This window comes from Colossoma macropomum, unplaced genomic scaffold (genome assembly GCF_904425465.1).
Source record: "Colossoma macropomum unplaced genomic scaffold, Colossoma_macropomum, whole genome shotgun sequence".
Lineage (NCBI taxonomy): Eukaryota > Metazoa > Chordata > Actinopteri > Characiformes > Serrasalmidae > Colossoma > Colossoma macropomum.
Genome location: NW_023494792.1, coordinates 55294425 through 55303693, shown reverse-complemented (window position 1 = coordinate 55303693; position 9269 = coordinate 55294425). Strand labels below are relative to the sequence as shown.

Genomic DNA, 9269 nt, shown 5'->3' with positions numbered 1-9269 from the left:
ATGAGGGAAGGTGATGAGTAGAAGACTGCATTTAACACCACTATTGATCACTTTGAGTACCTGGTAATGCCCTTCAGACTGTCTAACTGTCCAGTTGTTTTTCAGGCCCTGATCAATGATGTGCTTTGGGATATGGTCAACTTCTGTCTTCATATACCTTGATGAGGTCTTATTCTCATTTTCTCTAAAGGCCTGCCAGAACACATTCAACATATACTGCAAGTTCTGAAAAATATATTAGAAAATTGTTTGTAAGTCAAGATGGAGAAGTGTCAGTCTCATGTGTCTCACACCTCCTTCCTAGGGTTCCTGATTTCCTCAACAGGCATAGTGTGTGGAGAATGTATTGGATTGGCCCATTTCTACCACACATACAAAAGATTCATTTATATTTTAAGTTCTGTAGCAGCACCTATTACAACCCTCACCCATGGTGCACCTACATGGGTGAAATAGAATCCAGCTGCTCAAGCAGCAGTGACACTCTTAAGGCATGTTTCACTAAGACACCCATCCTGATAAAACCCAATCCTAATCATCCCTTTGTGGTGGAGGTGTAAGCATCCAACACTGGCATGGGGGCCATCTTGTCACAGAAGTCTACCGTTGATGGTAAAACTCCCATCCCATGTGCCTTTTTCTCTAGAAAACTTTCTCCCACCAAGCAGACATATGATGCTGGGGATCAGGAGCTGTTAGCCATCACCCTCACTGTAGAAGAGGGGAGGCTCGGGGTGGAGGGAAGCTCTCACCCCTTTCAGATGTGGGCTGACCACAAAAACCTGCAGTACGTGAGGGAGGAAACATCTCAAATGTTGAAACTGAGAAATATTATTATTTTTTGAACATATGTGCCTGAATATGATGCCAGTGACACGTTTTAAAAAAAGTAAGACAGGGAAAGACTGATGAAGTAGTCTAAAAAAAAAAAACACCTGGTGAAAGATCTCACAACTAAGTAAGTGAAATATGAAAAGGTCAGTAACATGATTGGGTATTAAAAAAGGGTCTTTCAGGAGTAAAGATGGAGAGGGGTTCACTATTCTGTGAAAAACTGCGCAGGCAAATAGTGCAACAACTGAAAAATAATGTTTCATTATTTATTTACTACATTTATTATGTACTACGGTACATAATATTTATAATATTCTATGGTACATAAAGATTCAGAGAATCCGGAGGAATCTTTCTTAATAAAGGACAAGGCCAAAAAACAATATTGGATGGCTTTGATCTTTGGGCCTTCAGGTGGAACTGCATTAAACACAGACACGATTCTGCACTGGAAATCACTGCATGGGCTCAGGAACACTGAAGAAAAACCACTGTCTGTCAACACAGTTCATCACTGCAGCCACAAATGCATGTTGAATGTTGAAACTTTACCATACAAATTTTGACGAATCAAAATTTGAAATTCTTTTTGGAAATCATGGATGCCACATCCTCCGGGCTAAACAGAAGAGGGATCATCAAAGCACCATCCGTAATGGTATGGAATACATTAGTGCACATGCCATGGGTGACACACATCTGTAAAGGAGCTATTAATGCTGAACATTATATAGGTTTTGGAGCAACATATGCTGCCATCCAGATGATGTATTTTTCAGGGAAAGCCTTGCTTATTTCAGCAAGACAATGTCAAACCACATTCTGCATGTATTACAACAGCATGGCTCTGTAGTAAAAGAGCCCAGTTGTTAAACCGGCCTGTCTGCAGTCCAGACCTGTCACCCACTGAAAGCATTTGCCGCATTGAAATGGAATATATGACAGTGGAGACCTAAAATTGTTAAGCAGCTGAAATCCTATATCAAGCAAGAATGAGAGAACACTTCACTTTCAAAACTACACCAATTGGTCTCCTCAGGTGCCAAACGCTTACTGTGTGTTGATGAAAGAAGAGGTGACACAACACAGGAACATTTTCGAAATATGTTCCTGGCATTAAATTTAAAACGGGCGTATGTTTCTCATAAAAACAATAAAATTTTGTCTTTGTACTATTTTTAATTAACTATAAGGCCTGACTGATTTGCACATCATTGCATTCTGTTTTTATTTATATTTTGCGTGGCATTCAAATTTTTTTTGGAAATGGGGTTGTACATCAAAGAAAGTCCACTGTCTATAAAGCTGTAAAATACTACATTAATGCATAAATACTGTTAATAATGCATTAACATTTCTGACAACTGACAGTGTTTAGCATCTGCATGTCTTGAGTACTAGACTCATCACATTTGTGCTTCCAGCCTTGCCTGTATGCCACTGTTGCACTAATCACTTTCATTATTACAGACAGACCCACCCAACTCTGTTCTGCACTTAGAGCTTGTGAGTTAAAAAGGCTAACAAATTAGTCTTTTCTAACTGTTTGTACATTAACAAATATGGATATGTTTGTTTATTGAGTGGACGACAACACTGTTTATGTATCACCTTTTAGCCCTTCATCCTGTTCATTACTGAAGACATCCTCATTGCTCTCTCGAGTGTCCACTACACCAACACGGAAAGATAAATATACAAGTTATTTTTTCTGTGTTGAAGCTTCAGTTTTAAATTGTAAATCAGTCATTATTTACACAATAAGAAGACTTACTTTTCATAATGCTGGAGTTTGGTCCAGTGGTAACAGCATCATCATAGACATCTGCCAAGTATTCTGTCAAGTCATTAAATCAGCTTCAGTATCATCAGGGACTGTGTTCAAGTTTGAGATTACAGTATTATTACATTATAAGTCAAACCTGTTTCAACAGCTGAGCTCTGATCAGCAGTGGTGGCATCATCATAAATCTCTGCTAAGCCCTCTACACCAAAACACAGACATATTTAAATCATATAAAACCATATTTTACACAGCTGTATTTGTTAGGTGTTTCAGACACAAGTGTACGCTGGGTTTTTGTAACATTTGTTACTATCGATGTAGTTTTATTGCATTTTTTAAGCATTAAAATAAATTTGTTTACAAAATGATTTTTTAATTTGAATAAAGATTAATACATTAATTTGGGCCAGATTTTGCAGGTGTGATGGCATATGTTGGCACCAAAAGGCCTTCCTGCACTTATATGTGGACCACTGCTTAAAGGGTCAGTAAAGCTCCACAAATGGTTCACAAAGTCATTACAAATACAGACTATTTAATTATTTTAATTTCATAACATTTGTAATGATTTTAATCTCTACTTTATTTCTGCATCTTTCTAAACTAAAGCCCCAACACAGAAACATACCTGCTACACTATCAGAGATCTGTCCAGCAGAGATGACATCATCATAGCTCTCTGCTGTGTCCTCTTTTGCTGATTCACCTAAATCAATAAAAGCATACCTTATTTATAAACATTTTAAAAATGGATGTCAATTTCCTCAATCACAATTACTCATTGGACAACAATGAAATGCAAAAAATGATAAGACTATACAGACAAACTGCTGACTGAATGTCTGCCAAAAGGCCAATCACAGTTGATTCCCATCTCAGTTGAAGTCCTACCTGGGTGCTGACCAATGGGTCACTTCTGGAGTTATTTTGTGTATAAGTAAGAGAGGACATCAGGTGTGACGTGGATGAGAATTTTACTCTGAGCCTAAATATTCTTGGCATAAAAGAGACATGGCTAAAACAAACTCGACTTAATGTATTTATTTGTGTACATGTATTTATAATGAATTCTCTAATTTCTAAAAGGTGATTGTAATATTTCTCAGTTGTATGGACTTTCAGATCTTCTTACCCAAATGGAGCTCCTCATCCACATCCTCATATCCTGAATTCTGTGCTTCAGAGATGATACTTCCTGTTAGAGGAGAGCAAAACAGTCATGAAACAGAATGCAGAACCACCCAAAATCCTCTGAGTGCTGTGGATCGTTGTGAACTGGGTCAATAACAGGAAATAATATCAGTGCAGACAGTAGAGGGTGCTCTCAGACACAACACTAAAATACAGACCCAGACACATCTCCTCCATCATCACGCACTGCACTCCCACACACACATTTATTCCCTTCACATAAATTTTCTATTTTAATTCTCTAAATACTGATTTAACTTTGGCTCATGAAACATGGATATAGGGATGAATTCTCTCATTTCTAAGTTGCGATTGTTATACGTATCAGTGGAATGGAGATTGGCTCACACATGTTCTGGTCCTCTTACCTGAGAGAAGCTCCTCATCCACATTCTCATATCCTGAATGCTGTTCTTCAGAGAGGATACTTCCTGTTAAAGGAGAGCAGAACAATCCTCTAATTGCTGTGGATCACTGCAAGCTACAGGGGGGGGCATCATCAGTTAACTTTGTATTTTGTTAAAATTCAGCCACAACAAAAATGAATTGCATACAATCATCTTTTGGTCTCATTTTAGGCCAAAATCATGATTTACAACAAAAAAAAGATTTCAATATAAGATGCATCTGTGTTTCTTTTCTTAGAATGCCTCCTCTCTCCTCAGTTCCTCAACTGATACATCTATACAGCTGCTGAGGAACACATTCTTAAGGTCTTTACACACCAAACATGATTTATTCATGCAATTTTTTTCAGACAACAATAAGTTAATTCAAGCATGTGTAAAACTGATGATCTATTGCAGTCTGTCCCAGTGGACAAGAGGGTCGCCTCAATGCAAATTAAAATTGCAGGGAGGAAAACTGTGACTATTGTGTGGGTTTATGCACCAAACAACAGTTCAGAGTATTTGGGCTTCTTGGAGCAAGTAGGTTGGGTTCTGGAAAGGGCCCCACCTACAGACTCCAGAGTCTTGCTCGGAGATTTCAATGCTCATGTTGGCAATGACTGGGAAACCTGGAGGGGGGTGACTGGGTGGAACGGCCTGCCTGATCTAAACTCAAATGGTGAATTGTTATTGGACTTCTGAGCTAGTCACTGATTGTCCATAATGAACACCAAGTGTATGTGGTACCAAAGGTCCTTGGATCAAAGGTCAATGATTGACTTTGTTATCGTTTCATCTGACTTGGGATCATGTGTTCTGGACACTCGGGTGAAGAGAGGTGCTGAGCTGTCAAGCGATCACTATCTGGTGGTGAGTTGGATCAGATTTCTGGCAAAACTGGCAGTCGGATCTGATAGACCCAAGAGGACAGTGAGGGTGTGCTGGGAAAACCTGGCAGAGGCCCCTGTTCACCACAGAGGAGGTAGATGACATGGAGTCCAAATGGACTCTGTACAAAAGTTTCACAGTGTAAGCCATCAGGCATAGCTGTAGCCAAAAGCTTGAACCCCATGGTGGACGATGGTGGTGAGGGAAGCCGTCAAGCTGAAGAAGAAGGCCTTTAAGGACTGGTCGGCCTGGAGGACTCCTGACTCAGTAGATAGATACGGTTGGGGAAAAAAGGCAGCAGCAGCGGTGGTGGCAGAAACAAAATCCAGAACATGGGAGGAGTTTGGAGAGGCCATGGAAAAACAGATTGGCTTCAAGGAGGTTCTCAACAATCGTCTGGCGACTAAGCAGAGATCAGAGTGGCTTCGCTAAAGTTGTACTCAGCAGGGGTTGAGAAACTCTGACTTCCAGAACACTTTGAGAAACTCCTAACCCAAAAGACATGCCTCCCCCATGGGATGGAATTTCCCTGATGGTGGTCATTGAGGTAGTTGGCAAGCTCCTTGGTATCAAGGCACTGGGGGTGGATGAGATTTTCCTAGAAATGCTTAAGGCTCTGGATGCTGTGAAGCTATCATGGATGACACGCCTTTGTAATGTCACATGGACCTCAGGAACAGTACCCTTGGAATGGCAGACTGGGCCGGTGGTAGACTAATCAGGAACAGCCATTTACAAGACTTATGTGTCTGCCACCACAAGTGCAGTGAACCCATGAGATTCCACACTTGGCCACTCTGCATGGCCACACCTCCCGCATGTCGTGGGTCACCACAATAATTACTGCAGCCATGGGCTACAGATCAGATCAAATTTGGAAAAAAATTCAGACTCTCTGTTGACTGACTGACTCATTCAGTCACACACTTGCTCACTCACTCACTTGGCCTCCTGGTCACACTAATTCAATTGGTCACCTATTCATTTATTCACTAATCACTTGGTCATACAATGACCACTTGGTCAATTACTCAGTCACTTGCTCATTCACTTGGTCACTCATTTGCCCGGTCAATCATTCAGTCACTGACTCACTCACTTGGTGACTTGGCCACTCATACCGGCACTTACTCATTCAGTTATAAACTCAAAAAATCACTTACTTGGTCACTCACTCGTCCACCTGTTCTCTTGGGCGATTACTCATTCCCCCAATCATTTACTTGCTCATAACTTGTTTGCTTACTTGGGCACTCATTCATCAACTGGTCACTCACTTGGTCACTTGGTCACTCACTTACCCGGTCAGTCATTCAGTCATTTATTTGGTCATTCACTAACACACTTGGTTTCGATCACTCACTCATCTGATCACTCATTTGGCTACTGACTCATTCATTTGGTGACTTGATCAAAGTAACTAACTTGGTCACTCACTTGTTTCAGTCACTTACTCATTTGATCACCCAATCAGTCACTTGGTCACTTAATCCATCACTTACTTGTAAAGTTAAAAAATTAATTGATCACTCACTCATTCACTTGGGTGCTTGCTCACTGATTCAAACACTCACCCACTTGGCTATTTTTTTGCTCACTTGATCACTAATTCTTCAAGCTATCACTCACTTAGTCACTTGGTCACTCATTTGGTTACTCGATCACTTTCTGAACAGTTCATTCTGTTGCTTACTCAGCCACTCATTTAGTTACCATTTGGTAACTCTTTAGCTTGCTTGGTTACTGGGTCTCTCGCTGACCACTCAGTCAGTCACCGACAATGAGACTTAAACACTTTGTCATTTATTCATTACACACACACACACATACACACACACATTTGGTAACTTTAACTTAGTCTCTCTCTCTCTCTCTCTCTCTCTCTCTCACACACACACACACACACACACACACCACACACACACACACACACATTTGGTAACTCTAACTTAGTCTCTCTCTCTCACACACACACACACACACACACCTGCAGCTGTGTGGTTTCTCTGTATGTACAAAAATGGAAGTTTTACAGGAATTACTCAGTTTAACTTCAGCTGCCTGATAGATGCTTATCAGCAGAATTAACACACTACACTACATGTAGATCTACTCTAACTGTACATGTCATCTAATATACACTAAACTCTCATTTAACTGATTTACTCTTTTTATAAATACACTAGGAAAAATATACTGAAATAATTCTAAGTCATTAACTCACCGACTTGAGTTAATATCACATTCACTAACACACTTGCTCATTCGCTCACATACTCATTCAGTCATGCACTTGCTTACACATCCACTCAACAATTATCCATCATGCTGACACACTCGCTTGCTTACTCACACACCTGCTCGCTCACTCACACACTCACTCATTTCCACTCTTGATCCCTTACTGGTTCACTTTCTAGTTCACTCATTCACTTATTCACTTATTGATTGACCTACTAACTCTTTGGCTGTCTCTGAATACTTGAATGAAGCTTTCTCTGTTATCACTCATTCAGATATTCACTCACTCACTCACACACACACACACACACACACACTGACTAACTAACTGACTCATTTGTTTACTTGATTGTTCTCCCTCAATTATTTACCATCTGCCTGACTGACTTAAACACAGCCTGCATCTGAATAGTCAAAATAAACTTATTTTAATATCTGCTTTCCCACATACTTATCAGTTCTGCCAATATAGTCCCAGCAGTCATGGCCTACAGATCAGACAAAATCTAGTAAAAAAAGGTCAATTTACAATTCAGACACAACCACAGACTCATTGATTGTAACTTACTCACTCAGTCACTCAATCGCTCTCTCACCCATTCATTTACTTGCACACTCATTTACTAACTCACTTAAAAAAACACTCTCTGAATGACTGACTGACTGATTCATTTGGTCACCCACTCAGTCACTCAAATGCTCTCTCACTTGGTCACTTGGTCACTCAGATGGTCACTCACTTGCCTGGTCACTCATCCAGTCACTGACTCACTCACCTTGTGACTTGGTCAAAGTAACCCACTTGGTCACTCAATCAGTTACTTATTCAGTCACTAACCTGATCACTCACTTGGCCAATGACTCAATCACTCACTTGATCACTCACTTGATCACTTACTCATTTAGTCACTTTTTCATTCATTCAGTCACTTACTTATCCATTCATTCACTTTAGTTTTCACTTACACATTCATTCAGTCACTCATGCACTCAGCTACTTCTTGTTAACTGTGTCACTCATTCATCAATAAGTCCTTTATTTGGTCACTCACTTGGTCACTTGCTCTCTCATTCAGTCACTCACTTAATCACTCAATTGGCCACTAACCTAATTGGTCACTTACTTGCTCACTTTGTCACTCACCTGATCACTCTTTGAAAAGCTCATTCTGTTGCTTACTCAGTCACTCGCTTGGTCACTTGGTCACTAACCTGGTTATCCAGTTGCTAACTTTGTCTCTCAGTCACTCACTAATCACTCCGTCACAGATTCAGCCACTCATTTAGTTACCCACTCATTCTGTAACTAACGGGCTCATTTACTTGGTCTCTCACTGATCACTCAATCAGTCACTGGCACTGTAACATAATGACTTCACTCACTCACCACTTGGTTGTTCACTCATTTGGTCACATGGACAATTACTCACTTACTCGATCACTCACTACTATCAATCCTTCAACCATGTTCTCTGTACCTAACTCTACAGGTCACTTGGTCTCTCATTTGATCACTCACTCACTCCATCAGAAACTAACTTGACCACTTACTCGAACATGCACGCACTCATTTAGTCACTTGTCATTTTTTCAATCATTCACTTATTGATGGGCTCGCACACTGAATGACAACCCGCCCTCCCCCCACATAAAACATTAGGTGTTACCCCCACTCTCTCCCTTTCTTCTTTCTCTCTCCCTCTCTCTCTCTCTCTCTCTCTCACACACACACACACACACACACACACACACAAACACCTGCAGCTGTGTGGTTTCTCTGTATGTACAAAAATGGAAGTTTTACAGGAATTACTCAGTTTAACTTCAGCTGCCGAATAGATGCTTATCAGCAGAATTAACACACTACACTACATGTAGATCTACTCTAACTGTACATTTCATCTAATAAACTGACTGATTTATTCTTATTATTAATACAC

At 40.3% G+C, this 9269-nt stretch overlaps 1 long non-coding RNA gene across 1 annotated transcript; it reads right to left on the bottom strand.

The window, feature by feature from the left end:
- Positions 1 to 2590: 2590 nt before the first annotated feature.
- Positions 2591 to 4222, bottom strand: LOC118812539. The gene is made up of 5 exons (XR_005007557.1): positions 4180 to 4222; positions 3753 to 3815; positions 3249 to 3326; positions 2757 to 2819; positions 2591 to 2671 (listed from the first exon to the last, which is right to left on the bottom strand). It is a non-coding gene; the product is annotated as an uncharacterized LOC118812539 (long non-coding RNA).
- Positions 4223 to 9269: the final 5047 nt, after the last annotated feature.